Below are 12,883 nucleotides of genomic sequence, written 5' to 3' on the forward strand. Positions count from 1 at the left end.
ACAGTACCTTTCATCATGGACTCCTCTCTGGTCCCAGACCAGGTGCCACCTGAAGATGGGGACCATTCAGTATTTCTTGAGCATGGCACTCTGCTAGATGGAGGAAGTGAAGTGAGGGTGAACAATACTAACGTCTTATTATCAGGGAATTTTTACTGCATATTAAATTTGAAGTTTTCCTTTTATTATATTTCCCTAATAGAAAAGCTACATGTGCTTATTACAAAAAAATGGTTAGAAAATATTCACAGGGAAAATTGAAAAAACAAAAATGTCTACATAAATCCACACATTCAGCTGTGATCACTGTTAACATCTCTGGTCGTATATTCTTTCTAAATGAGTAGATAATAGGAAGATAGATGGTAGATTAGATAGATAGATGATAGATAGATAGATAGATAGATAGATAGATAGATAATAGATGACAGGTAGATGCTGGTTCATTTAGAAAAATGGTATCGTATTATATATGTTGTTTTGTAACCAAATCCTATAGGTTAAGCTAGCACTATATGGATATCCTTCCATATTAAAATATGGATTTTGGTAATGTATTATTTTAAAGTTTATTTATTTATTCATTTATTTATTTTAAAGTAATCTCTATACCCAACGTGGCCTAGAACTCACAACTCTGAGATCAAGTCACATGCTCCACTGACTGAGACAGCCACGTGTCCTGGTAATATATTATTTAATATACATATAGTATTTAAGTATAAACATATATGATTTACTTAACAATTGACATCTGTAATCCTTCGGGTAAAGTGTAGTGGATATGAAAAAAAGTTTTAAGTCAGTCCTGAGTTACTGGTAACTTTAAGTTAGTCTTGGTTACTGCTTCTGCCATTTACTAGCTAGGATGTCCTTGACTAAGTTCCTTAATCTCTTTCCATTTCTTCAATTAGTAATAGGAGTAATTATAGTAAATGCCAGATAACATTGTTGTGAGAATTAGCCAAGGTAATGCTTACAATTTTATTAGCATGATACCTGTCACCTTGATATAATTTCTTAGTACTCTACCTATTTTGTAATGTTGACATCAAAAGCTTTTGGAGTCCACAGCCCATTTAGGAAGATTAGTGGAAAGGGCCTTCTAGCTGCATGGTTGTAAGGAAGGTGTCATACATTGTTCTCTGAAGAAAGATGAGATCACTGTAATCCTCAATCAGATGTTATAGGCTGAGATATAAGATTTTCTGCTTTGTGGGTCCAATTAGACATTTTTCCTCCAGACCAAGCCCTAAAAATACAGGAGAAAGTCTTTCTTAAAGAAGAAAACTGAGTTTAATGGGTATAGAATTTGATTTTACAAGAAGACAAGAGCTATGGAAATGGATGGTGGTGATGGCTGCACAAAATTATGAATGCACTTACCAGTGGTCAAGGTGGAAAATTTGATGTATATTTTACCACCATTAAAATATTGAAAAAGAAACCCTGAAGTTTGACTTTGGTAGTCTTCACATGATATTAAGATGAAAATGCAGTCTTTAGGATGTATATTATGCAATATGATAATTGTCTTTCTAAGACAATGGAGTCCCCTGTAAACTGAAAGCACCAAAGAGATCAGGGAGATAGAAAGCCTTTCCCATACCTGTTTTTGGAAAAACTTTGAAGGGGACACAGTATATAGCTAAACAAGGCTTCTGGGTGTACTCTGGGTGTGTTGGGGGGAAAATAGCATGTGTGTGTGTGTGTGTGTGTGTGTGTGTGTGTGAGAGAGAGAGAGAGAGAGAGAGAGAGAGAGAGAGAGAGAGGGAATTGAAATGGATAGTCATTAACAGCTCTTCTAAGGAAGAACAGAAGTAGGGACAATGGAGTATCCCTTCCTCAGCTTCCAGGATCAATGATTAAAGTGGCCAGAGTATGGCACCAAATAGATGGATTGCCTGTTTTCAGAATCTACACCCTGTGATGACAATGGCAGCAAAAATACCAGTGACAGTGGGGACTGCGACTACCCTCTTTGGACTGATAAGCAACCATGGATATCTGGGAAGGAAATCTAGAAGAAGGGGCTCTTATGATTCATTGCTTGGTGTTTTGGAGTAGTATCAATATGACCGTTTACAAAAATGACTACATTTTATACCTCACACACAGAAAGATAGATGGATCCTGTCTCTTGAGCTTTATTAGGCACATATACATTTAAATGTATGTATGTCCCTCACTCTATATTGCAGGAATTCTTCCAAGCAGTTTAATGAGAAAACTTGGAAATTCAAAGAGACCTGTTGTTTCCTCTTTTCTTCCCAGTCCCAATCTTGAAAGGATTGTCAGTTTTTACTGCCTCCTCTCCCTTGCCTCCCACTTTCTCCTCAGCTCACTCCAGTCTGAATCCCACCATGACTACATCATGAAGTAATGATTCCTACTCAATAGTTAAATGAATACCATTTGGTCTTCAAATTTCCTGATCTTGAACAGGGCCCCACAGCATCTTATGTTGTATACTTTTCCTTGGCCTCCATGACTCCACGTTCTCCTGGTTTCCCGTCTTTCTCTCTAGACTCTCTTTACTTTCTTCTCTGCCTATTCCTAAAATTATATACTTATCCCTCTTCTCTTCCAAGTCTCATGGTTTCAGTCACCATGCTCATGAAGATGATTCTCAAATCTTCACTCTGAATTTCAGGTCTGTGTATCTTTTGACTAGTTTCACTTTTCACTGAGATGTTCCACAGACAATCTGGAGTTCGCATGTCCCTAAATATATTAATTAATTAATTAATTAATTAATTAACTCTCTTTTAAAACACATTCATCCTCTTATGTTCTCTGTCTCAGAATGTGAAGATCATCTATTCAGTTTCCCAAATCATAGAAGGTGGGTCTTCTCCTTGGCTCCTCTCTCTCTTCCCTCTCTCTTCTCTTCTCTTCCCGTCCACTCGAACTCCACACCATGATGATTCTGTCTCCTCAAGTGTGTCAGACCTGTGTTCTTGTCTCCTTTTTCACAGCTGCCCCTTGCGGTCTCACCAGCTCTCCCTTCCATCTTCTCAACTATCTCCAAAAAACCCTCTCACCATACTCTTGCTTCAACAGTTCACTCTGCAGTCAGGATGATTTTTCTAAAATGCAGACTTGATTAGATCACTTCCCGGATGAAATGTGTGAGTAAGTTTCCGTTGCTGTTAGCATAAGGTTTGGGTTCCTCATTGTGGTCTATGAGTCTTTGTGTGTTCATTATTGCAGCAAATGTTGCTGAGTGCTTGCCATGTGCCGGACATGTTTCTTGGGATGTGCGTTCTGGTTTTTCTGTGCATCTCAGGATACCACATCTACCCATGCACCGTCTGCTAGCAACATTACACTTCTAGTTCTTTATTCACTCTCCTGGATCCAAGTCTTCACATATTCACCTGACATATATTTATTGAGCACGTAATATGTGCAAAGCCGTAATTGAATCACCTCGCCTCTCCCAAGGACATATACATTCTTATATATTCTCTTTAACTAGATAATTTTGACTCATTCTTTGAGTCTAAGGGGAAATGTGACTTCATTCAGGAAAATCTCCCTGATTCTCCTTTCTTGGGTTTAGGTGCCCTTTATCTATGGACTCATGATATCATGTCCTTTTTCCCTGAGGGCTAAGGTAAAGGCATGATAAAGTACTTGTTTGCTTCCCCTGCTAGACTCTATGAAGTCAAAAAGACGGGGCTGAGCTTATTTTCATCAGCACCGGAACCCTGGCATATCCACAGTGTGTGGAACACTGCACTGTGGCATTAGGCTTCTAGGCTTGCTGGATTTTTATCATGTACTTGCGGGAATGTGGTAGGGCCTCTAAAATACTTTTAATCAATTAAAAATTTGTGTAATATTCTTTGTGCAAATTAAGTCATTTTCAATAAGGATAATTTAAGAGCCAGACCATCTCTGAAGGTATTGATTCCTGGTTAGAAAATGTCATATCTTACTTAAATAACCATCCTGAAGTATGGATTGTGACTATAGTACCTCAAATGGTAACTAACCACCTCCTAGTTTATATAGGGTTCATTTATGTTCACATATATGTTACTAATACTGTGTCATTTTAAAGTAAATTGCCACCCAGACAATGCAAGCCCCAAAATTCATAGAATGCATGGAATAAGTCTGCTTTTGGAATAACAAGAAGAATCCTCCATTAGAACAGTATTATGTATACTCAAACCTGAAGAGTCAAGAGCTGGAGGTGAGGGGCGGTTGGAGAGCCTGGAATGGAGAAGATTTAGAGCCTCTGGGAAGGTTGTCAGGTTCTGGAACCTACCAGGAGCAGCATGGAAACCCTAATAGTTGGCTTCCACTTTGTGCAGTGACTCACTGAATAAATAAGAAGTCGTGCTGCAGAGGACAGTCATCCAATTGGATAATGAGGGCATTTCTGTATTACTAGCAAGCTCCCGTGGCACAATAAAAAAGCGCTATACTCAGTGGTTAGATATCTGCTCAGGTTGTCTCTAGTTGGGCAAAACAGAACTGAGGAGGTAAAAATAACTTTCTCCATGTTTCTTCATCAGACCCTATAAAATTTGACCCTTTCAATATTGATCGCATCCCATTGCGACCTTGAATGTGGGGAGGACGTCCTCATCTCCCACTTCACAGTTTAACATAGAGGAGAATACAGTCACTCAAAATAAGTGAACCTTGTGAAGAAAGACATGCACATCTGTCTGTGCCACAAAGTCCTTAGGAGACACAGGAGATGCTGGAAAACATCTCTCTTGTGTTTTCATTGAAATGTTAAAGAACACTGACTGGTCCTATAAAAAGAATGTGCCCTAATATCGTGAAATGGATGAATAAATGCTTTGAGATGTATTGGCTGATGTTTGAAGCAATTAGTGGAGTGAAGGGTTCCAAATAGCAGATTAGATACTGCAGAAAAAGAATGAGAATATTTGAAGATAGTACTAAAGTGTCAATTCAGAATTCATAGAGAGAGGGAAAAAAAGAAAGAAATGTGATTAGAGGAGGAAGAGGATGTGGTGCTGGATCCAACAGAACTGTTACATACACTGTGCCTTGCAGAAGAGAGAACACAAAAACTTCATAATAAATATAAGAGCAGCAATAATCAAAGAAATTGTGGAAGAAATGTAAGCAAAAAAATAAAAAGCTGAAAGTTACACAAAATCAATGAAAAGGGATCCAAACCTACAAAACTGGGGATTTCTTTTAAAAAGTGTAAAATGAGGGGCACTTGGGTGGCTCAGTCGGTTGGGCGTCCAACTTCGGCTCAGGTCATGATCTCGCGGTCCGTGAGTTCGAGCCCCGCGTCGGGATCTGTGCTGACAGCTCGGAGCCTGGAGCCTGCTTCGGATTCTGTGTTTCCCTTTCTCTCTGCCCCTCTCCCACTCATGCTCTGTCTGTCTGTCTGTCTCTGTCTCTCTCTCTCTCAAAAATAAATAAACATTTTTTAAAAAGAGTAAACAGCAAACACAGTCTAGAGGGCTTTGGGTAGAAAGATCTATGAAAGAAGTAACATACTAGGTTTGTTTGGGATCTTTGTTTAAAAAAACTCTAAGTCCCAGAAGATCATAAATCAACATCTAGAGTTTTGATGGGGATGCTCAGGAACTAATAGAAGTGAAATATATGACAGAGTTTAACTTAAACTTGCTCATGGGATATGGTTGGTAGAACTCCACATTGGGAGAGCCCAGAGCCTGTCTGTGGTCCCTGGGGTCCAATCCTAACTGATGGGAAGCCTGATAGGAGGCAGGAGTCTACCCTTCTTTCTAGTCTGCAAACTCAGCAACCTTCAGGAGAATTTTCTCAGAGTGATGTTCTTGTTTTGTTACCCTTAATAGAAAAATGACACCTGAATAGAATAATTCACCATTACATTCTGGGTTATTCGACCCAAATAGCACCTTTTTTTTTTTTTTTTTTAATATATGAAATTTATTGTCAAATTGGTTTCCATACAACACCCAGTGCTCATCCCAAAAGGCAAATAGCACCTTCTTAAGAGCTTCTCTCATGGTTCTTAGTCTCCTGTGAGCAAGTGCTCAAGCAGAAAAAATGCTTTCACACCACATGAGAGAGAGGTTGTGAATTGGTAACACAGGTGGTCCACAGATCGCGTTCAGCATGTGGCTATACTGTGTTTGATTTGTTCAGTGTTTTAAGAAACTTGAGCCAACATTTTGAAATTTTGGAGCTTTCAACAGATACCCAGGTATCTAGAAGTTCTTATGCTGCTGAGAGCACAATCCCACAAAGGGCAGTTGGCTGGAGGCTAGAGCAGGAGTCTGCTGACTGGGTCTGTCTCCAGTCTCGCCACCGAGGTGGCGAGAATCCAATTGCCATTGTCTTTCTTGCAAAACTGTTTAGTGTTTCTTTTGTTTTGTTGGGTTTTTTTTTGTTAGCGTAGAGCAAGAGTCAGGCCTCTACTGAAAGAGGGAAAACAGGATGAGGCCACATGCTTCTAGAAAAATGGGAGAGAATGCATTTTTTTGTGAAAAGTAAAATTTTCTTAAAAAGAAAATTAAGTACTGAAAATTTGAAGTACGGCTTTGCCAAAAAAAAGTAAGAGACCATTACAAAACAAATCAAAGAACAATTGCTATATAGAAAAGATATATGATGAAAATTTAATGAACTGAAAGAAAGAACTAGAATTTCCACAGGATTAATTTCTGAATGCAGATAAATTAGGTGACGGCTCTTGTAAAAAAAAAAAGCGGCCATAAAATCTTTTACAATGCATTTCTGAAAGATCGTCTGTGGAGAGAATGAGAGATTATAACTTCTACATAGTTAAACATTCAAAAATACATTATAGCCAGAAATACTGTTATATTCAGAATATTGAAGATAGCTGAGAATTTGCTGGAGAAGAATGAAATAATCCATAATATTTTATAATTGCAGCTGATATAAACAAACATGTAAATGATAATTCCAAACAATAGCTATATTTACCTGTGGCACTGAAGAAAAAGGTTTTGTACTAAACCAAACCTATAACATAAATATATCACATTGGATATAATATCTTAAATAATAAAAAATGCAAATTGAAAATTCAAAATGTTTAATTATTAGATTATGTTTTCATAATTTTATAGTGTTTTTGATTCGGAACTTGAGGCCTAATACTTTTTCTTCTACAGATTACAATTTCAGTTTAGTCTTGTGCATTGAGATTTTAACCAGACGCAATATTGAATTGGATTCTGCTTCATAATGGAAAATAGTTGTTTTCAAGTAGATTTTTAAAGATATGAATAGAATGATAGCTGAACAATTTTGAAATCAGAGAACATATGTTGAAATTAATCTTTTATTTTGTAACTTCAGAAATTTATTCCATGTCATCTGTTTCACTTCTGAAAATTAATGGCATAGCAATAGGCTAGATTATTTAGTGTTAAAAAAAATTTTTTTAGGCTAGATTATTTAGTGTTAAAAAAAATTTTTCCAAAATCAGACTTTTTGTAGAAAGAGTGAAGCTAATTTATACACTTGTGTATCTATACATGAATGTTCCAGCAAAGAAGTGTCCAAGATGTTTGAATAGCTTGTAATGCCAACAAAAACAAAGCTGAGTCTTTGGTGCAATCTTTTAAAAAAAAATGTATCTTGTTACATTTCGTGTGCACAAAGAAGAATAAGGAAGAATATAATGAATGCCCATCTCCTAACCCCAGAAATGAAACATCAGAACATTAAATGAAAGTCCTTTTTGTACATTCACCAAGAAAGAGCATTCTGTTTCACTTCTGCCACCAGAAACCACTCTCCTGAATTTGATGTTTGTGATTCTTGTGTATTTTTTCATACTTTATTATGCACTTATTTAACTCTATATAATATGTGGTGGTGTTTTAAAGGTATTTAAGACCTACGTAAATAGTATCATAATGTACCAATTCTCCTAAAACATGCTTTTTATGTTTGACAGTATGTTTGTGAAGTGATCCGTGTCCAATTTCGTATACAATTGCATACATATATCACAACTTATTCATCCGTGCGTCTATTAAGAGACATTTTAGCGTTTCAAATTTAGTCAGCTGTTGTAGCTGAGATTTGAAACTGTCAGGCATTGTGACTCTGGAATATTCCCTAACTGCACTACAAATTGTAACTCTCTATGAGTTTGTATCCTCGAAGCAAAGAGTGGCTAGAGAAAGCATCCGTACCTGATATTTCTTCAAAGTCATTGCTCGAAGATCCAAATAGAAAATGAAAGAAAAAAGATGGTGCAGTAGAAAATCCCAGGTTCATTATGCCAAACTAAATTCTGTGTATAAACAATTGCTCAGTTCCATCTAGTGTTTAGACAAGTCTCAGAGGCCCTCAAATGTCACCTCCCCCAGGGAGCCTGCTAATCATTCCAAGGCTGGAACATTTGAGATGAATGCTGGAAATCCTTAGTTCGTAGATGGGTGGTTAGGTTTCTTACGTTTCCTGCGTGTATGTGTGCTTTCACTTATGAAGATTTCCACTGCCTTGCTGGCCAAACTGGAAGGTGCCAGGAGACCTTAATTTTGTTTGTACTTGGCAGATGCTAATCTTCAGCAAAACAGGGAAGTGCACACACTGTCCCAGCTCTTTTTCCGTTGCCCCTACCTCCGCTTTTGGCGTGAATACCCCTCAGCTATATAAAGAAAAACTGCTGAATAATTAGGAGGAGAAATTATCTAGGGTGAGAGATTTGGGGGCGTTTCCACCAAGTACTTACAAAAGGAGTTGTGCATATTTAGGGCCTCCTTTGTATAGAGAGCTTAGGGTGGACTCCTATACCAACATCTCCTTCTCGCCCCAATACCTTTTGAAAGCGTGATAGCTTCTCAGGCAATATTTCAGTGAGTGGCACCATTAAATAAATAAATAAAGTTTATTTAAGCTCAGTCATAAACATGTTAAATTAACTACGCATTGTGAACAAAATAGACAAAATAGAATAAAATGTATTATGAAAGAGGCCCGTGACTATTTATTTTTTTTTCTTTCGATTACTGAAGTTAATCCTCTGTTATTTAAATTTCCCACTGAGTCTGAGCCGGGACATTCTAAGAATAATGCTTTTTTCTTCCTGGTCCACAGCTAACTGAAATGTTATACCTTCTTTCTGTGTCTGTTCGTGGACTTACTGGTTCCATTTATAGATTGTGCATCACACATCGTATCATAGATCTTTGGGTTGCAAGTGTAAGAACTTCAATCCGAACACATTTAGACAAAAGTAGTATGTATTTGTTTGTTGTTTTTTTTTTTTTACATTGATTTATTTTTGAGAAACAGAGAGACAAAGCGTGAGCGGGGGAGGGGCAGAGAGAGAAGGAGACACAGAATCTGAAGCAGGCTCCAGGCTCTGAGCAAGCGGTCAGCACAGAGCCTGATGCGGAGCTCGAACCCACGAACTGTGAGATCATGACCTGAGCCGAAGTCGGATGCTCAACCGACTGAGCCACCCAGGCACCCCGAAAAGTAGTATGTATTTGGCTCATAGACTATGATAAAGGATTTCACAGTTAAACCTAACCAGGGCAAGGATGTAGTTGGACTTTGGAAACATCAAGAGTCAAATAAAACCAGGTTTTGCCATTACCCACCTCTTGTTTGTGCTCATTTCTGATTGGAATGGAATATGGCAGGAAACTAGCCATGAGAAGTTGCTGGATTTCATGTCTCACAAAATTTTCTTGGATCAGGTTTAAAAGGTCCAACAGGTAGACCGTGATGGGCTTGGGTTCTTCAAAATGCACTCTTCAAATATGGTCAGGAGCAAGGATCCTGGTGCACATCGTAGTTGTAGCATAAGGAGCAGGTGGTAGAGGCAAAGAAAGTGCCAGGAAGGCAATGAACAAAAATCTAGTCCATTCCAAGTATCCTCACTATGTCTTATCCACTTGCTCCTCCCATAAATTTACGGCCTCCAACCTTGACAGTATGTTTTTTTCTCTACCTTTATAACCCAATTCAAGATTTACAGTTTTCAGAATAGCTTCCCTTTTGATGATGACAAGTCTATTGGTTCTGTCTTCTGATCTGAATTTCAGTTCATTTCCAAAACTAAGCTGGTGTTTTCCAATTAAATAACATGGTACCAACCCAGTTGCAGTAAGTTCCACACCACATATACCATTTTCCTCAAATTCAACCCCACTTACTTTCTCAACTTCTTTATTTTTGTTAGTTATATCCTATTACAACACACTCACACACTGAAAACCTTGATTCTTCCTTGTCTATCAACCACCATATCAAGGTGCTAGTTGATGATGTTTTTCAAAAGTTCTCTCATATTTATTCTGTATTCTCCATTTGTACTACCACATCCTAGTCCAAATCTCTCATTGCAGTTGAAGTTCAAATGGTTTAAACCCTTTGCCTGCAACTCTTTGAATCAATATTAGACAAATCTTTATAAAATTGCTGCTGTGATCACATTACTTCCCTATTTAAGGTTTTTTCATAACCAGTCACATGAACAGCCTCAACTTTTGAGTCTTGGAGAATTTATTTGTACACTACACATGTGTTAAGGGATCAACATGCAAAATGTAAAAAAGGATCTCGTACAACTCAATAGCAAAAGAATAAACAGCCTGATTAAAACAATGGGCAGAGGTTCTCAACATCACTAATTATCAGAAATGCAAATCAAAACCACAATGAAATGCTATGTCACACCTGTTAGAATAACTACTATTAAAAAGACAAGGGGCGCCTGAGTACTTTGGTTGATTATCTGACTTCGGCTCAGGTCATGATCTCACAGTTCGTGAGTTAGAGCCCTGCGTTGGGCTGTGTGCTGACAGCTCTGAGCCTGGAGCCTGCTTTGGAATCTGTGTCTCCTCCTCCTCTCTCTCTGCCCCTCCTTGCTTGTGCTCTCTCTCTCTCTCTCAAAAGTAAATAAAGAAACTTAAAAAAAAAAAAGAGCTGGGGTGCCCAGGTGGCTCAGTAGCTTAAGTGTCTGACTCTTGATTTCTGCTCAGGTTATGATCTCCCAGTTCATGAGTTGGAGCTCCTCATTGGGCTCTATGCTAACAGTACTGAGCTTGCTTGAGATTCTCTCTCTCTCTCTCTCTCTCTCTCGCTCTCTGCCCCTCCCCCACTAGTTCTGTCTCTATCTCAAAATAAATAAATAAAACAGAAAAAAAAGACAAGAGCTGACAAATGCTGGTGAAGAGGTGGAACATTGCACTGTTGGTGGCAACATGAATTGGTACAGCCACTGTGGAAAACAGTGTGGGGGATCCTCAAAATGTTAAAAGCACAACTACCGTATGATCCAGCAGTCCCACTTTTGAGTATGCATCTAAAAGAAATGAAAATAGGATATTGAAGAGATACCTACACTTCCATGTTTATGGTAGCATTATTCACAATGGCCAAGATATGGAAATTACCTAAGTATCTATTGGTGGATGAATGGACAAAGAAAATGTAATATGTATTACTCAGCCATAAAAAAAAAAGAAGGAAGCCTTGTGATTTGTGACAATATGGATGGATCTTGAGGGTATTATACTAAGTGAAATAAGTCAAAGACAAATACTGTATGATCTCACTTACTTTTAAGATCTAAAATCATTGGACTTATAGAAACAGAGAAGAATGGTGGTTGCCAGGGCTTGGGGGTAGGGGAAGTAGGGAAGGTGTTGGTCAAAGGCTACAGACTCTCAATTATAAGATGAATAGGTTCTGGGATCTAACATGAAACATGGTGACTAGAGTTAACAATATTGTGTTCTGTACTTGAAAGTTTCTATGAGAGTAAAGATTTAATACTTGTACTATGACCAGAGAAAACAACAAAATGGTAATTATGTGAGACAAAGGAGGTGTTAACAAATTTTATTGCGGTAGATATTTTGCAATATATATGTGTATCAAATCATTACATTGTACACCTTAATATTATAAATGTTATAGGTCAGTTATGTCAATAAACATAGGAGAGAATACAATATATTGAAATTTGTGAGATATGGCAAAACATATTTAGCAGAAAACTTAAAGCCTTAAATGTTTATGTTAGAGCAGAAAAAAAAGATTTAAAATCAGTAATATAATTCTCTGCCTTAAGAAGCTAAATCAGGCAGAGAAATTGAACCTACAAAAGTAGGAGGAAGAAAATAGTAAATAATAGGAAATAATGAGTAGAAGAAAATAAAAGTAGAGGTAATAAAATGAAACAAGAAGTTTATTCTTGGAAATATTATCAATAAATTGATAAATCCCTAACTAAAATGATGAATTCAAAAGAGAACAAAAGTTACCAAAATTGAGAATGAAAGAGAGGATCTCAAAACAAATGCTACAGACATTAAAATGATAATAAAGGGCTATTAATCACATTTATGGCAATAAATTTAAAAACTTATAAAATAGACAAATTATTTGAAAAATATAACTTAAAATAGACACAGTAAGAAATAAAAAATCTTGGTAATACTATGTAAATTAAGTAAATTATAATTATAATAATTTGGAAAACCTCCCTGAATAGAAAATTTCAATCCCATATGATTTCTCTGATTAATGCTACCAAATATTTAGGGAAAGAATAATACCAATTTTACACAAAGTCTTCAATAAAATTAAGATGGAGGAAACATTTCCCCACTTGTGTTATGAGGTCAGAATAACCCCAATACCAACCTTGAAAAAGGTATTAAGAATATATAGAAAGGTTAGTATTCTTCACGAACATAGATGCAAAAATTCTTAACAATATATTAGAAAGTCAAATAGAACAACACATAAAATAATAATACATATAATACGTTATGACTAAGTGAAGACTTATCCCAGGAATATAAGATTGATTTAACATTTAAAAATTATTCAGTGTAAATCTTTAACAAAGTAGAGGAGAGAAATTATACAATCATCTCAATAAATATAG

At 37.0% G+C, this 12,883-nt stretch overlaps 1 protein-coding gene across 5 annotated transcripts in view; it reads left to right on the plus strand.

The window, feature by feature from the left end:
• Nucleotides 1-12,883, plus strand: part of MGAM (maltase-glucoamylase) — a 224,283-nt gene that overhangs the window by 81,175 nt on the left and 130,225 nt on the right. The gene's annotated exons all lie outside the window — the stretch shown is intronic.

Source organism: Prionailurus viverrinus, chromosome A2 (assembly GCF_022837055.1).
Source record: "Prionailurus viverrinus isolate Anna chromosome A2, UM_Priviv_1.0, whole genome shotgun sequence".
NCBI lineage: Eukaryota > Metazoa > Chordata > Mammalia > Carnivora > Felidae > Prionailurus > Prionailurus viverrinus.